The 16,716-nt window shown below is 44.9% G+C and overlaps 1 protein-coding gene and 1 non-coding gene across 2 annotated transcripts in view; one reads left to right on the forward strand and one right to left on the reverse strand.

Moving 5' to 3' along the window:
• GRID2 (glutamate ionotropic receptor delta type subunit 2) overlaps positions 1-16,716 on the reverse strand; it is an 873,695-nt gene that overhangs the window by 80,658 nt on the left and 776,321 nt on the right.
• On the forward strand, positions 10,818-10,955 carry LOC114815794. The gene has a single exon (XR_003763596.1). It is a non-coding gene; the product is annotated as a small nucleolar RNA SNORA7 (small nucleolar RNA).

Consider the following 16,716-nt stretch of genomic DNA (forward strand, 5'->3'; position numbering starts at 1 on the left):
TCTTGATCACCATTTGCGATCCGCTCTGATTTCCTTCTGGCCTAGAGAATGGCTCCAGCAGGCTGGAGAACTCTGTCTCCCCTGAGCAGGTCACCCACTGGAGCTACTCTGGAGTCCCCGATATCGGCACCGTAACCATTTTCAAAAAGAAAATCATCAGTGGGAAAGCTGAGAAGCGCCCAGAAGCTCAATAAAAGGCATCATTTGCACCGAAGTGTGGAAGGATTCTTGTTTCAGACTCTGGCGGCACTAATAATAATAATGTTGGTATTTGTTAAGCGCTTACTATGTGCCAAGCACTGTTCTAAGCGCTGGGGTAGACATAGGGGAATCAGGTAGGTCAGCCTGGGTCACGCACGGTTCATTGCTTCCCTCCTATGTTTTTAGAAGGACCCCCAGACCCAAGTGTGCAGAGGCCATTCCTGCCACCTCTCCTGTCAGCACCATGGGCCTCCTTGGGTGGATGGAGAGAGACGAGCAGTGCACGTGTGGTCATTGGTCATTTTGACCTCTCCTCACTATTTCCGGCCATGCCTTCGAAGCTGAGGACCGCAGGGGGAGATGGGAAGCATCACCATCCAACTAATGTCCCCAGATAGCTGTGTGCTATTGTTAATTCAAAATGCTTCAGCTTCACTGATTCATTCAATAGTATTTATTGAGCGCTTACTATGTGCAGAGCACTGTACTAAGCGCTTGGGATGAACAAGTCGGCAACAGATAGAGACAGTCCCTGCCGTTTGACGGGCTTCTAGAAACACATGCTACTGCCCCAAACACCTTTTCTGCCCACTGGGAATGCCTCAGCCCTGGCACTTAGACTCTGAATTTTGTGTTCAGCCCTTCAGTTCTTTCCCTTTCTCCATTTTCCTTCAAAGTTCCTGCTGAAGGTGTCTTCCCTTTTTAGCTCTTTCATCTGCCCCTTGTGAAATAGCAGCCCAGTTCCCCAAAGCCTTGTATGGTTCGCTTCTGCCTACCTGCCCCCAGGGATATTAACTGGAGGAGTAGTGATTTCTCCTTCAGCTGGCTTCCCCCTGATCTGACTCTGTCTGCTGCTTCTGCCACTGTCTCCTGTAACCAGACCCAAACAGATCCCATGACCCTAATCCCACAGACACTCAGTAGGAGGGATGGAAGGAAAAGTAGGTGTTTCTTGGAGGCCAGCTGATCTCGTCTCCTCCACATACCTAGCCTGCATGCCTCAATCTATCAAACAAGGCAATGGTATTGATTGAGTGCTTCCCTTGTGCTCAGTCGTTTGGGCAAGTACAATATGACAGAGTTGGTAGGCATGATCCCCACAAGGAGTTTATGCCTGACCGGAGTGAACACTCTGTCTGGCACACTGAGGGTTTCGATGCCATCCCGCCCTCAAGACCGCACCTGGGAGCATCTCTTTAGTGGCATTTTATCAGATTTCTGGGAACGTGACCACGGCTTCTAGGTTTTAAGGTGAATTGTGAAGAAGCCTCTTCTAGCGGGGTGTGTGGTGTCTCAATTATTAGCGGCAGCCCGAATCGAACCCACACTGCGGCAGGAAGAAAAACACCTTTGTTAATTTTGCAGCAGGTCTGTTTTTTTTTCCTTTCCCAAGTCCTCCTGCTCAGAGCTATCTGCACACAGCCCCTGGACTTCTCAAACTCTTATAATGTAATGGCGAGTGGGGACTCAAACGAATGATTAACCCAGAATGGATTGATTATGGCCCGCAAGATTCCTCGCTGTCGTAAGTCCTTATGATTTGATAGCCGTTCGCTTTTATTATGCCCCAGCCAGATGGTGACCTGCTGCAGGGGTGGCCGATTCATCTTCCTGCACCATCCTCTAAACTTTCCTGAGTGCATGCAGAAAATTATAATCAAGGAGGTTAATATATGAGTCTATTTCCCGTTGTCCAAACTCCCGCTCTGCCCTGTTTCTTTATCTCTTTCGATGTTTCATTTGGTAGCTGTGCTCTGAGGCCACCTGCCAAGGCCGCCATGCAATCTGAATACAGAGTTCCTCATTTATGTCTAGATTCAGTTTCAACACTTTACTATTGCATTTCCCTCCCCCCCCAAAAAACAAGTACATGGTCTATCCCTGACCTTATCCTCCCATCCCCCCATCTTGCTTTCCTCCCCGGATTCCCTAGCCCCCCTTTAATCCCTTTACCCCCCATGCCATGGGTTCAGGTTATGGTCACTCTGAGGGTAGGATTCTGGCTGCCAGTGACTCTAGCTGGCAGAAGGCTTGGCAAGGCCACGTTGGAAGCAGTACTCTGAATTCAGGTGCATCGATGATTTAAACATCACATTTCTGGAATTTCCCTCTACACCCATGGGCTTTAGGGACTTTGAACCCACCCACCTTTGATTGCCTTCAGGCTGGACAATGTGCTAAGATCTAGTCAAACCTAGAGGGACTCTGCAGAAGGCTTGGACATGGTCAAATGGGACCATGACCACTTCTAAGTGGGGAATAATCCTGGTTTCATATCAATCAGCCATATTTATTGAGAGCTTACCGTATACAGAGTAGAGAAGCAGTGTGACTTAGTGTAAAGAGTACAGGCTTGGGAGTCAGCTGTGTGACTTTGGGCAAGTCACTTAACTTCTCGGTGCCTCAGTTACCTCATCTGTAAAATGGGGATTAATAATAATAATAATAATAATAATGTTGGCACTTGTTAAGCACTTACTATATGCAGAGCACTGTTCTAAGTGGTGGGGTAGATACAGGGTCATCAGGTTGTCCCACGTGAGGCTCACAGTTAATCCCCATTTTACAGATGAGGTAACTGAGGCACAGAGAAGTTATGTGACTTGCCCACAGTCACATAGCTTACAAGTGGCAGAGCCGGGATTCGAACCCATGACCTCTGACTCCCAAGCGTGGAGTCTTTCCACTGAGCCACACTGCTTCTCTAAGACAGTGAACCCCACGTGGGACAACTTGATTACCTTGTATCTACCCCAGCACTTAGAACAGTACTTGGCACATCGTAAGCATTTAACAAATGCCATCATTATTATCATTATTCTGTACTAAGCACCTGGAAGAATACACTACGATATAATACAATCATTTGGTTAATAATCCACAGGGGTCCCCTGGAGAGGCTGGCTGGTAGACTGGGGTAGAGCTGCTCAGGGCAACTCAGGGTAAACTGTGTTTTGAGGTAAGGGCAGAAGTAGGGGAGGACGGAGAGAGCAGGAATAGGAGGAGGGAGAGAGGGAAGGGCAGGAATGAGGAGGAAGGGAGAGGGCAGGAGAAAGACAAGTGGAAGAGAGGAGAGGGCAGGACTGCGAGAGAGCCTGAGCAGTGAGCAGCAGGAAGAATACGGGCCAGTGACTGACAGGGCTGGCACCACGTCTGTTTGATTTTAAGCCCTGCAGATCAATGACTGGGGTGACCGTTGACTGGGCACCATTTCACCAAGAGAGCTACCTCTCTTACCCTGGGACAAAGGGGAAGTAGGAGAGAATGGCATGTGGACAGGACAGAGGAAGATCAGATCAGAAATCAGTTATAGTGGAGGGGTTTGAAGGGAAGGGGAGCAGAACTTTCATCTTCGTCATCCTCCTCTCCTCCTCCTTATCCCTACTTGTAATTGAGCCTTACTGAGTGCTGACCACTGAACTGAGTGCTTGGGAGACAAAGATGCAGAAGTTGTGATCCCTGCCCTCAAGAAGCTCACAGTCCAAGTGGGGGATGAAGTGATAGATGTATTATGGTTAAGAGTGAGAAGATAGATATTACTCCATGTGTTTATTCTTGATGGTGTTACTCCCGTGATTAAGTGCTTACTGTGGTCCCACAATGTGTTAAACACCTGGGTAATTATAAGAAAATAACTAAAACATGGTCCACGTCTCCCAAGGGGCTGACACTGAAGATCGGGGAGGACAGGTACCCAGAACAACAAGGATATAATTCACACCAAAGAAACCAGATAAAATTCAACTCTCCACAGTGTCATTTGTAAAATATGTCCTGCGGAGGGCAGCTTACGGCCTGGGTCCTTCACTCTCCCCTCCTTGAGTTCTGGGGCCAGGTCGGGGCTGGTTGCTTGGGCCCGAGGCTACAGCTTCTTACCCAGTGAGCCGAACTCCCTGTATGCCTCCTGCTTGGAATCCCTACCTCCAGTGAAACCCCATCCCAGAATGTCTTTTTCTGGGAGCCCCTACCCTTGGAAATCTCACCCCTCAAAGTCCCATCTCTTCAAAACTGCAGCCCAAGCTCAAGCCGGAGCTCCAGCGGAAACGTTGGTGTCTAGGATGAATACATTTCTTTAAAATGCAATGACTCTGGGGGCCTCGATACACACACCCATTCTCAGGAAGATAATCTGTACACTTTCTGAAACAAAGTGACCAAAACACACACCCAATAGCTTGAAATAAAGCTAGTTGTTGGGTCACCTATCACTTTCTGGAGCCAGGCATGAGCCCACAGGGTAATTACAGCTTCAGCCTGGTGGGGGAATAACAATAATGACTGTGGTATTTGTTACGCCCTTACTACATGCCAAGCACTGTACTAAGTGATGGAGTAAATTATGACATAATCGAGTTGGATGCAGTCTCTGTCCCACAAGGGACTGACATGGGAAAGGAAAAGGACTGAAAACTTACTGCTTGTCCCAGTGTATATCAATTGGTCTTCCCCTTCAGGCAATTACTGCAGGATCAAGGATTTAAAGGACGGAAGAAAAATACTTTGTAAAAGTGACATTGCCTGGTGGCAGGAGAGTTGGACTGGTGTCTTCTGACAAGCTAAAACCAACCCTCCTGAATCCTATGCCATCCTCTAATGATTCTGGTGCAAGGGAAAGGGACAGACCAGAATGGACAATGCAATTAATATGTGAAAAGAACTTGTCCTTCAAATGGCAAGCAGAGGCTTCCTCCATCCTAGTGTTTTTCTGGTTCTGAAGTCCTCCTTCACCTCATCAGCCACTAGCTCCCTGTTCCCAAGCAGCAGAAATTTGCACTTAGAAAAAATGCTTCCATTTCACAGTAGCGGAATCACTTCCCTCAGCAGCTGTTATGAAAATTCACCTAACACATCGTCACTCAAAGTCTACACTTTCGCCAATTAACCCCGCCCATCTTTCGGCCTTTTGACATAATTCACAATTTGCTCTTCTTCTCCAACTCTGCAGTGAATTGCTGCATATATTTATCCAGGATACATGGACCATATATTTGTCTTTTTTACCACCCCTCTGGGCTTCTGGGGTACCTCCCGATCTCAGAACCATAAAGAAAATTTGCTACTGAAATTGGTCTACAGACTTTAATTTTCATCCGAAGTTTGATGTACCACATTCTGTCAGTTTTCCAAAGGATGTTTTGGCTTTCTTGAGTTTATTTTCTACCTTTTTGACTACTGTTGTATCTTGGGTGCCTGGTGATGATGCATTCATAATCTAGGTCTTCTTCACCCTAATGCTGATCCAGAGCATTTGAAAGCAGCTCATAATCATCTGTGGGTTGCTTTGAGTGGATCTTAGATTGTGTACTCCTTGAAAGCAGGGACTGTGTGTACCAACTCTATTGTATTCCTTCTGATGGCATCTTCGTACAACGCTCTGAACACAGTAAGGACTCACTAAATAGTATCGATTGATTACTTGATTGATGGCTTCCAGAGCACAGTGATCTACGGGTAGGAACTTCTTTCTGGGTGATTCGAGGACTTGGATTGCTGCTCTCAGCCTGTTGAACTGAGTTTTTTTAAATTATATTTGTTCAGCGCTGATAGCATACTAAATACTGAGGTAGTAACAAGCTAATAATAATGTTGGTATTTGTTAAGCGCTTACTATGTGCAGAGCACTGTTCTGAGCGCTGGGGTAGACACAAGGAAATCAGGTTGTCCCACATGGGGCTCACAGTCTTAATCCCCATTTTACAGATGAGGTAACTGAGGTACAGAGAAGTTAAGTGACTTGCCCAAAGTCACACAGCTGACAATCAGATTGAAGCTAATCAGATTGAACACAGTCCATATCCCACATCGGGCTCCCAATATTAATCCCCATTTAACGGATGAGGTAACTGAGACCCACAGAAGTGAAGTGACTTGCCCAAGGTCACACAGCAGACCAGTGGTGGAACCAGGGTTAGAATCCAGGCCCTTGGGACTCCCAGGCCCCCACTCTAGCCACTAGCCATGCTGCTTCTGACTTCCAGACCGCTGCTCTATCCACTGGATCACATTACTTCCCCTGAGTTTCTAAGGGGATCGGAATCGTATTCTGACACCAGCTTCCGGATTCCTTGATGCGCCCTCGAACACGGCTGTACAAGCGAGGCGGAACAGAACTGGGCCTTGAATGTAGCCCTGCTTTACTCTATTGCTCTGATGAGGTCCCTCCAATTCTGACTTGGCCGGCTCTAAGAGTATGGCCTAGGAGCTCAGTAAACTTCCAGGAAGACCAAACATCTTCAGCAGCTGCAGGAACCCAGGTGAGCGCACGATTCCCAGTTTCCATTTAGAAAACCCAAAATCCAGGTGATGAGGCTTTAAATGTTTATGGCAAATGGACAGAGTTGACCACAGGCTGTCAAACTTCATATCATGCAGTAAGTCCATAGAAATATCTCTGTGAGGCCTGAACTTATTTCAGAATACACATACCATCCCTAAAGCTGTTTCAATATCAGTGCCTAAGCCTCACTCAACATCAGTTGGACAAAATTAGAACAACAAGGCCCTGGGAGGGAGACTAACTCACCATAATCAATATCATGCTCACATCAACTCAAGTGCTTAGTATACTGAGCTCTGCACCTTGTATGTGCTCAATAAATATCTCATTTGCTCTTGTCCCACTCTCTTCTGCATTGTCCTAATTTGCTTTCTTTATTCACCCCTCCCTCAGCCCCACAGCACTTAGGTCCCTATCCATAACATCTTTATATTAATGTCTGCCTCCCTCTCTGGACTCTAAGGTTGTTCTGGGGAGGGAATGTGTCTGCCAACTCTGTTATAAGGTACTCTCCCCAGTGCTTAGTACAGTGCTCTGCTCACAGTAAGTGCTCAATAAATATAATTGATTGATTGACTGACTGATAGCACTGATTGATTAAGATATCCAAGAAGTCGCCACATGGTGAAGTCTCAAGCTGGGAGGGCAAAATAGATGATTTAAAGGCTTAGTGAAGCTCAATCTTAAAGAACGTGATATGCAGTGGATTATTGAGGGACCATCTCAGGAAGTCTTTAAGAGAAGGGTTGTTTTCCTCTAGCAAAGGCATCATGAAAACTGGGACACCAAGAGGCAGGTTTGAAAGCAGAGGTTGGGTGGGACAATCCTATTATCTTTAGGTGTACACAACCAGCATGGCCTAGTGGATAGAACATGGGCCCAGGAGTCAGAAAGACCTGGGTTGTAACCCCGGCTCTGCCACTTGCCTGCTGTGTGACCTTGGGAAAGTCACTTCACTTCTCTGGGCCTCAGTTCCCTCATCTGTAAAATGGGGATTAATAATCATAACAATAATAATACTTGTGACACTTAAGCTCCTACTATGTGCCTCACATTCTTAATTCCCACTTGTATTAGAACACAAGTCCTTCTGATTCCCAGGCCCGTGTTCTATTCATATAAGCCACGCTGCTTCTTGTGACTCGTGACTTAAGTCTGTAAGCCCCATGAGGGACAGGGATAGTGTCCAACCTGATTAGCTTGTATCTACTCCAGTGCTCAGTACAGTGCCTGGAACATATTAAGCACCTAACAAATACCACAATTATTATTATTTTTTCAACTGGAAGTCATGAACATTCATTGTTAATGCTACAGTTCTCTCAGTGCTATGGATCTAATGAAGAAAGGAGAATTGGAAAGTTCGAGCAGGAAATTTTCATATGGCAAAAGCAGAGACTCTGCTTTAAGCATGCTGCCAATGGTAGCCCACTTGGTTAAATGGGAAGGTCCTGTGTGTCAGGATTCATCAGGAGCAAATTTACCAGCTGAATTTCAAGGCTGTGAGCACAGAGGTTTAACCCAAAATGCTGAGATCCATCATTCACAAGTTGCTAGGCACACTCAACCTGCCCCAGCTAATCTACTGATGTCTTTTCTGGGGCCTGGGGAGAATCAGGTCACCCCAGAATGCACCGTGAACTGAACACTTTCTCCACCCCTGGGGGCCTACCTTGAAGTCCCTTAAACTTTCCAGAGCAGTGTGATCTGAACCACCATCCTTGCGGTCACTCACCCTTCTCCTTTCTGCGCTCAGAATTTTTGACATTTACATTGGAACTCAGGTCAGTCGAATGCCCTCTGCCACAGACATGAAATCTCAGTCCTCTCTCTGAAATAACGTTTTTGGAAAGGTCCAGGATTATGAATTTGAAATTTGGGAAAGGGAAAGATGCTGAGTTTTTCTCTTTAGAATCCTCAAGGCCCTCCTTCAGTCTGATTAAAAGAAGTAGAGCGAAAGGGGAGGAGGACTGGGCCTGAGGTCTCTGACCTTAGTTCTTCTCCAGCCTAATGTAGAGGGGCAGGAGTTCCCTTTGAAATTAGAGGGAGCTTGGAGGGCATGGATGAACTGGGTAGATCAGGCCACAGAAGACTGTCTCAAGCAGGCTCAAAAATTTCAGGAGCTTTTCTTAAAAAGGTCATTTTTTTCCCCCAGGAATCCAATTTTACTTGCTGACATTTAATGGATTTGTGAAACTGCATGAGGAGATGAACATGGATGTTTAAGGAGACAACGTTGCCGTGAACGCTGAAGGCAGCGTTGAGTGGCACGGCAAGGGAGATTACGCTAGTTAATGTTAGCCGACCGAAGAGGAGATGGAAAATCATTAGAAACAGCAGGACAACCATCTCTGTTGTAAGGGCAGCCAGCGCTCTGCAGGTCTGCGGCAATCCTGTGACAGACATTTAGGGCACCACAGCAGTTCAGAGAAACTCTCTTTCTGGTGAACCTTAATCTGCTCCTGTGATTTTCCCATCATAAATGTTCTCCCCTAAATAATTAGGCTCATTGCTATTGTTCTCACCAATCTTTTAATAATAATAATAATAATGATGATGATGGTGTTTGTTAAGCGCTTACTATATGCCAAGCACTGTTCTAAGTGCTGGGGTAAATACGAGGTAATTAGGTCATCCCACGTGAGGCTCACAGGCTCAATCCCCATTTTAGAGATGAGGCAGCTGAGGCACAGAGAAGTTAAGTGACTTGGCTAAGGTCACATAGCAGACAAGTGGTGGAACTGGGATTAGATCCCAAGACCTCTGATTCCCAAGCCTGTGCTCCCGCCACTAGGCCATGCTGCTCCTCTTATATTTAAATTTTAAATGGCGGTAGACATCTGTATGGCATTGATAACATACACCGGTAAAGGCTGCAGGAGATGAAAGTGGCTCTCGGGCAGGGTCTGAAAGCCTCTCTACCCTTAGGGAGCTCAGATTTTGGATAGAGCATGGGCCCAGGAGTCAGAAGGTCATGGGTTCTAATTCCGATTCTGTCACTTGTCTGCTGTGTGACCTTGGGCAAGTCACTTCACTTCTCTATGGCTCAATTATCTCATCTGAAAAATGGGATTGAAACTGTTAGCCCAGGGTGGGACAGGGCCTGTGTCACCCCGATTTGCTTGTATCCACCCCAGCACTTAGAACAGTGCCTGGCACATAGTAAGTGGTTACAAATACCATAATTATTTTTATTATTATTAATTTTCAGGGCAAAGGGGAAGGCCGTACCCATTAGGACTATTTTGCCTTCCATATCAGGTGTCATGGGAATATCCCCCAAGCTGCCTGTCTCGAACCCACATTTCTCTGGTGCAGAGCAGTCATAGTCAAGCATGCATGAAGTGGACCAACAAAAAGGAAGCAAGAGAGAAGATGATGCACTGCCTAAGGAAAGGTCAGAAAACCTGATGAGAGTTGCCCAATACTTAGCCCTGGGACTAGGTAACTCGGAAGAAATCTGTAGGAAATTAGAACCCACAGCTCCTAACTCCTTGTCTCTATTGCAAAGATGAGCTCAGCCCATCTGTGAAATGGGAAAGTGCTTTTTTTAATGCTCTCAGGATTTAGGTAGCTCTCGCCGATGATTCTGGGAAACAGGTTGCATTTTGCCCATCCATCTCGTTCCCTCCAAGGGGTCATTGAGATGGTCTGGCCCTACAGTCTCTTGCCACTGGCCTTCCTCTAGCTCTAATCTATTTTTGTGTCTGTCTCCCCTGTTAGATTATAAGCTACTTAGAGGCAGGAATCAGGCCCACTAACTCTACTATACTCCCTCAGGTGTTTAGCATGGTGCTCTGACCAGAGTAAAGGCTTAATAATCAATCAATTGTATTTACTGAGTGCTTACTGTGTACTTGGGAGAGTACAATATAACTGGCATGTTCTCTGCCCACAACAAGCTTAGTGGCAAGACATAGGGGATGTGGTGGTGTTGGGAGGTTTGAAGAGGGAGTTAAATGTCTGGAACAACTGGCGAGGCCAACGGGCATGAGTGACAGTATGGATGGAGAAATAATATTTGCAGGCAGAGAAGAGGGCAGAGTTAAATTATGTAAGGATAAACTTGAAGTGGACGAAGTTGGCCTAATATCTAGATTTTTGCCAGCAGCGTTCAGTGTCTCCTGCACGAGAGCGAAGGAAGCAGACTGAGGAGGTGATGCAGGGCTGTGGGCTAGTGGTATGAGACGGACAAAGGGATAGGGGAGCGAGTGAGTTGAATTCAGTAGAGATGATGATGTTGAGAGTGTCAATTTGGTCGTCAAGGCAAGGTAATATGTGTATGGAGCCTAAATGGGGCATGATGAGTTAAGAAAATTGGATGGAGTCAAAAGATCAGCACCTCTCAGGGTTGCACCTGGAGAGTTTCCGGGACTCTACCAGTCTCGACTACGGGAGGGAGGGACAGGCAGAGGTGTACCCATTCCATTCCTAGCTTGGCCAACGGCTAGTAAATTGAAGCCAATCTGCTCTAAGTCAAAGCTCCCCTGCTCTAGGCAGCAGCAGCATGGGAGAGAGTCGAGAGCGGAGACTCAGGTCTACTGTGCGGAAGGCAGCTGTGGTAATCCGCGTCCGTATTTTTACCAAGAAAATTCTAAGGATAAAGTATCAGAAAGATCACAGAGGGAGGTGGGGTGTTCTGGGAGAGATGTGTCCACGGCGTAGCTGTGGGTCGGACACGACTCAACGGCATAAGACAACTACAGAGGTCACTGTGGGGGAACTGGATAGATTTGTGGGGAGGAGGAGTGTGGGAGAGAAGGCAAGTGAGGAGGTTGTGGTCAGAAAGAGGGATTTCAGAGTTGATGAGGGTAGAGTGTGCAGTGGCTAGAGATGATGTATACAACTGATTGACTGAGGTTGACAATGTTGTTGAATTTTCAAGGACTGACCCTTTTTCTGCAATGGTCAAGAGGGACTTTTTGTGGTTTTCTTTGTAACCATTCACCTTTATTTTGGAACCTATTTTGCTCTGCCAATCACTGGTCAACAAGCTGTCTTAGGCTTTCAATGGATTGGGTAGCAAGAAAGAATTCACTCACCAAATTTCTCTGCATATGCAGGCTTCATAGTTTTATCTGGAAGCCTGTTTGCTAGGCAGTGATGCAGCTGATAGGGATAAAAGAAATCATTTTTGGAGGCTCAGAGGGTTCAAACCTGATTCTTAGGAGAGCTAATCAAAGAATCAAAGAATTTTGTACTCTGTCCAGTTGTTTCCTGGAATTTTACTGTCAGCTTTAAGTTGTTTTCTCTTTTTCTCTCATCTAAGCAAAGCAGAGCTATGTAGGAGCTGGATTTCTGACCATCACATCTTAGTTTCAATAATGAAAGGGGAAGCCCAGAGAAGGTTCCCTTCATTATCCTTTAGCCCAGGGCATCTGCTACTGAGGAAGATTTTGAGCCTCTGTTGAATGCTGACGTCTGGGGACACTGTCAAGCCCCACACTCTTGTCAATTGTCTTCCTGGACAGTAAGCTTCTCGCAACGATTATCTCAACAAACTGCTGAACCCACAAGGAACTTCTTTCTTGACAAGAAAGAAGTCCTTTCTTGTCCAGTAAAAGTTTACTCAACCACTGATTCCATTTCAGCCCAAGAACCAGAATGAAAGGAAAGGCAGAACACTCTTTGCAATAGAACCACGGAGTTAGGAGTCCTGGGTTCTAATTTGCTGTGTGACCTTGGGCAAGTTACAGAACTTCTCTATGCCTTGGTTTCCTCATCTAGAAAATGGGGCTTAAATTGTGTGTAATGCCACCCTCTTAGAAAGTCCAATGAGGGACAGGGACTGTGCCACATTGCATCTATTTCAATGCTTAGTACAGTCCTCGGCAAATACAAGCACTTAACAAAATACCACAGTATTGTTATTATTAGGGAGAGAGTGTGGATGGCTCAGTGCAAACCTTACCTACTGCAAAACAACTTAAATTCATTTTTTACCAGCCTTACATAGATAGGACTTTTCCTTTGGCTCTCCTTCTTTCATCACTAAGTTCTAGGCAGCTTAGGCGGTCACATTCTAGTCTGAATGACTGCAGTGCCTTTCAACAGTGTCCTTGGTGCCTGAGCAGTGGCTCAGCCCTGACAGTACAGGGCCAGAGAAGGTTTCTGACATTGTTCTCATAGTCAGAGTGCAAGAGACTGAGTTTTCAGTGACACTTCCACACATAAATGCAACCCCACTGTTAGCAGCTCAGTTTTTGAAACTAGGTAGCTCACTACTGCTGAGACGCACAAACACACACACACAGGCACACAATACTGAACACATTCCCATATATATATTTATATATATTAAAGCAATGGTTCCAAGGAATACTAAAGCCTTGGGAGGAGGTTAGGATTAAGAATTAGGAGGATGATGTGTCTCGAAAAAGTTACAAAGTGATATGTCACATTCTAGATCCAAGTGAATTTTACAGGCACCTTCAGTGAATATTTCAACAAGCAGAATTGGGAAAGTTCACTTTTTAAAGTTTACTTAGAATAAATAACTTCCCAAAGAGCAGTCACAGATTATATTATCCATGCAGAAATGGAAAAATCAATTGAAAATATCTAAAGTAAAATAAAACAAAGGATGTTGAATCAATACTTCAATGTAATCAATTTTGTATATAAAAATATTAGGATAAGCACACTATTTAGTGGTGTATGTGTGTTCGTGTGTGTATTTAGCTGTTGTATGTACCTGTGTACGTAGATGTGTGTCTGTGTGAGTGCATGTATCTGGGTGCAAGTGTATACCCCAAAACAGAGGCACTTCTACTGAGATCTCTGTATTTCATTCTGTATTTCTTTAGAAATACTTTAGAATTTACATGAATTCCGGATTGTACAGAAAACTATCTGTCGGTTTTCCTCCAGAAGAATATTAACACCACCAGGGCTCTGTGTCTAATAGTAGCATCGGGATGCTTGAAGAAACTGTATGCTGGTTGCCCTGCCAGACATTCACCCTTCTGGTTAGAAATGAATCATCCAGGACCACTCATTCACTATCCCTCTCCATCCATGACTTTCCTTCCAGTATATCAACCTCGGATGCTTGTCCATGGATTTCTCCAAACCCCTCTGGGAACCTGCTGTTGTTTTTCTGAGGATATAACATCCCATGGCTACAAATTTTGTGCTTACCCTCCAATGGATGAAGAAGTGTTTATTGTTACTATGGTCATCATTAATAAGAACAATATTACTGAGAGTGTTATTGTATGTGAAACACTATTCTAAGCCCTGGGGGAGTTACAAGTTAATTAGGTAGGGTACAGTACCTGTCCCACATGGGTTTCACAGTCTAAGGGGGACAGAGTACCAGTAATGAATCCCCATTTTACAGACGAGAAAACTGAAGCACACAGAAGTGAAATGACTTGCCTAATGTCATGCAGTAGGCAAGTGGTGGAGTCAGGATTAGAATCCAGGTCCTCTGACTCCCAGGCCCATTCTCTTTCCACTAGACTATGCTGTTCCTATTTGTTTTAAAGTGCTATCCTCAAACATCTACCATAGCACTCAGTACAGTGCCTGGCCCTTAGTAAGCACTTAACAAATACCATCAACAAACAAAAAAAAAGCAAAGACAAAACAGAGGATTTGGGGTTTTAATTCCAGCTCTGCAATTTACCTCCTGTGTGACCTTGGGCAAGTCACTTAACTTCCCTGTGCCCTATTTGGGATCTTATTATCTCGTATCTACCCCATTGCTTAATAGAGTGTTTGGCTCACAGTAGTAAGTGCTTACAAATACTTAATATTATCATTATTGTTATTGATATCAAGTGCATAGAAAGTGTTTACAAATACTTAATATTATCCGTATTATTATTATTATTGATACCAAGATCTCCTTTTTGAGATTGTGACTAATGGGTCTAAATCCATTATAATTTGGTTGTAATTTACATGATTTTGCTTTAGTGCATTTTTTTTCCCTTATTCATTTTGAAGTATGCCTGCTAGTATTCTGCCTGCTCCCTCAGTTTTTTGAGGTGTTCCTCCTTCTTTTCCCCATCTACAAGAATTTAGCCATCCAGAGGAAACATAGCATCACCTGCAATCATGAATATTTCACTATGCACTCCCTCTATCGGTTCTTTTATAAAAATGTTGAATTAGTGCTAACACTAGTTTTTGGGGATTTTTAAGTGGTATTTAAGTGCTTACTACGTGCCGGGCACTGTACTAAGCTTGAGGGTAGATACAGGCTAATCAGTTTGACACAGTCTATGTCCTACCTGGAGCTTACAGTCTGAATCCCCATTTTACAGCTGAGGTAACAGAGGAACAGAGAAGTTAAGTAACTTGCCCAAGGTCACACAGCAGACAAGTGGTGAAGCGGGATTAGAGCCCAGGTACTTCTGGCTCCGAGGCCCATGCTCTATCCACTAGGCCATGCTGCTCCTCACTGTTCACATTTCTCCATTCCCAAAAAGTCATCATTTAGCCCTCTTATCTGTTTCCTACATTTTAAATAGTTTCCCAACCATGCGCACACTCCTGCTCCATACCAGATTCCAAAGTTATTTCCTTTTTAAAAATGGCAAGTTTTTGGTTTGAACCCTTGTCAAAGGCCTTCTGTATATATACATCTACAAAACGTTCATTTGTCTCTTCCTATCTACCCGCTTACCTTACCCTACCCTATCGACCCCTTCCAAGAATCCCAGGAGATTAGCAAGACATGATTTCCCTTTCTAAAAATGAGGTTGTGTTTCTCTCAGCAGGTTGTGGCTGTCTGAGTGCATTATTGATTCTGCACTTGATTTATAGTCTATCAATTTGCCAGATACATAAATTAGAGTCACTTCTGTAAACCTTCTTACACCCAGATTCCCAGCTCTCAAGTTCAGAGGTCATTTGTAATGATAAGTTATGAAGTCCTCTCAGGCGTTCTGTAACTATCATCCATCATCTTCCGTTTGAGATATAACTCGTTATGGGCAGGGAACGGGTCTACTAATTCCATTGTATTGTACTCTCCCAAGCACTTACTACATTGCTCTGCACATAGTAAGTGCTCAATGGGTACCACTGATTGGTTGATGGAAATGATCTACTGAATTCTAATCTAGCCACGAGTCCATCACCTCTGAACACTCATGAAAAGTACTTTCCTGCAGTAATGCTCCACCTGACCTTCTGATAGAGAGAACTATTGGCTCTAGTCCGTCGGCTCGTTGTGGGCAGGGAATGTGTCTATCAACTCTACCGTCCTGTCCTCTCCCAAACACCTAGTTTATCGCTCTCAGCATACAGTAAGTGCTCCCAAAATACCACTGATTGATTGACTTTGGTGCTGCATCAGTGAGAATGGCCTTGGAGTCATTTTTCTTTTCTTTTTTATTGGTCAGAGGAAAGGAGGATTTCTCAGAGAGATGTGGGAGGGAGAGTAGTCTGTTGCTCTCTGAAGGAATTACATCACCAGTTCTTTGCAAAAACCAACAACATCAAAATTAAACATCACAGGCAATTCTGGTTCAGTGGAAAGGCAGCAACAACTGTTTTCAACAGCAAGAAATCCAAGATGAAAATCTGGAATTACAAACGTTGGTTGCTTTCCTCCACTGAAGGATGTTAGTCAACACAGCTGTGTTTGATGGACTCTGGTGTCTCATCCTCCATCAACCCTAGTGTCATTGGCAGGTAAGCCACAATGATGAATTTTGTACTCTAAAGGACCATTCTAACCATATGGGTCTTGCAAACGGGACCAAAATGTATTTTATCAAGAGTTGTTTCCCTGCCTCATCTGTCTTCTGCTGTCCCTGTGTTCTGCACTTTAGAAAGAGACACATCAAACACATTTCAGCCTTTGATTCTTTTGGCAGAGTTTTGTAACAAGACCCTTTACTAACTGCCTTAGGAAATCTCTGACTTGGAAAAGCCCAAAGTCAAGGAAAGTGAGGAGTAGTTTTGCTTGTGAAACTTTCCCTGCTGGGTAGGGAACAAACGCAAGCCAATGGGAGCTTCCTGCCTCCCCTTCCCCACCTCCAGCCATCACTATCAGCAGCCCCTCCAAAGTTCCCCTGCTGATGGACTTAGCAGCCATTTTTAGAAGAGGAAGACACAGCCCCTAGGCAGTGCCTGAAACTTCGTAGTAGCTCATGGAGGGACTGAGGATTTAGGGAGAATCAAAAAGCCAAATGAAAGAACTGCGGGGTGAATGGTGATCTCTGTGCCTATCCCTCCCCACCGATGGGAAAGCCTCTGGTTTCCTGGCTTCCCAGGGGCGC

The sequence above is a fragment of the Ornithorhynchus anatinus genome, chromosome 12, assembly GCF_004115215.2.
Source record: "Ornithorhynchus anatinus isolate Pmale09 chromosome 12, mOrnAna1.pri.v4, whole genome shotgun sequence".
Taxonomy (NCBI): domain Eukaryota; kingdom Metazoa; phylum Chordata; class Mammalia; order Monotremata; family Ornithorhynchidae; genus Ornithorhynchus; species Ornithorhynchus anatinus.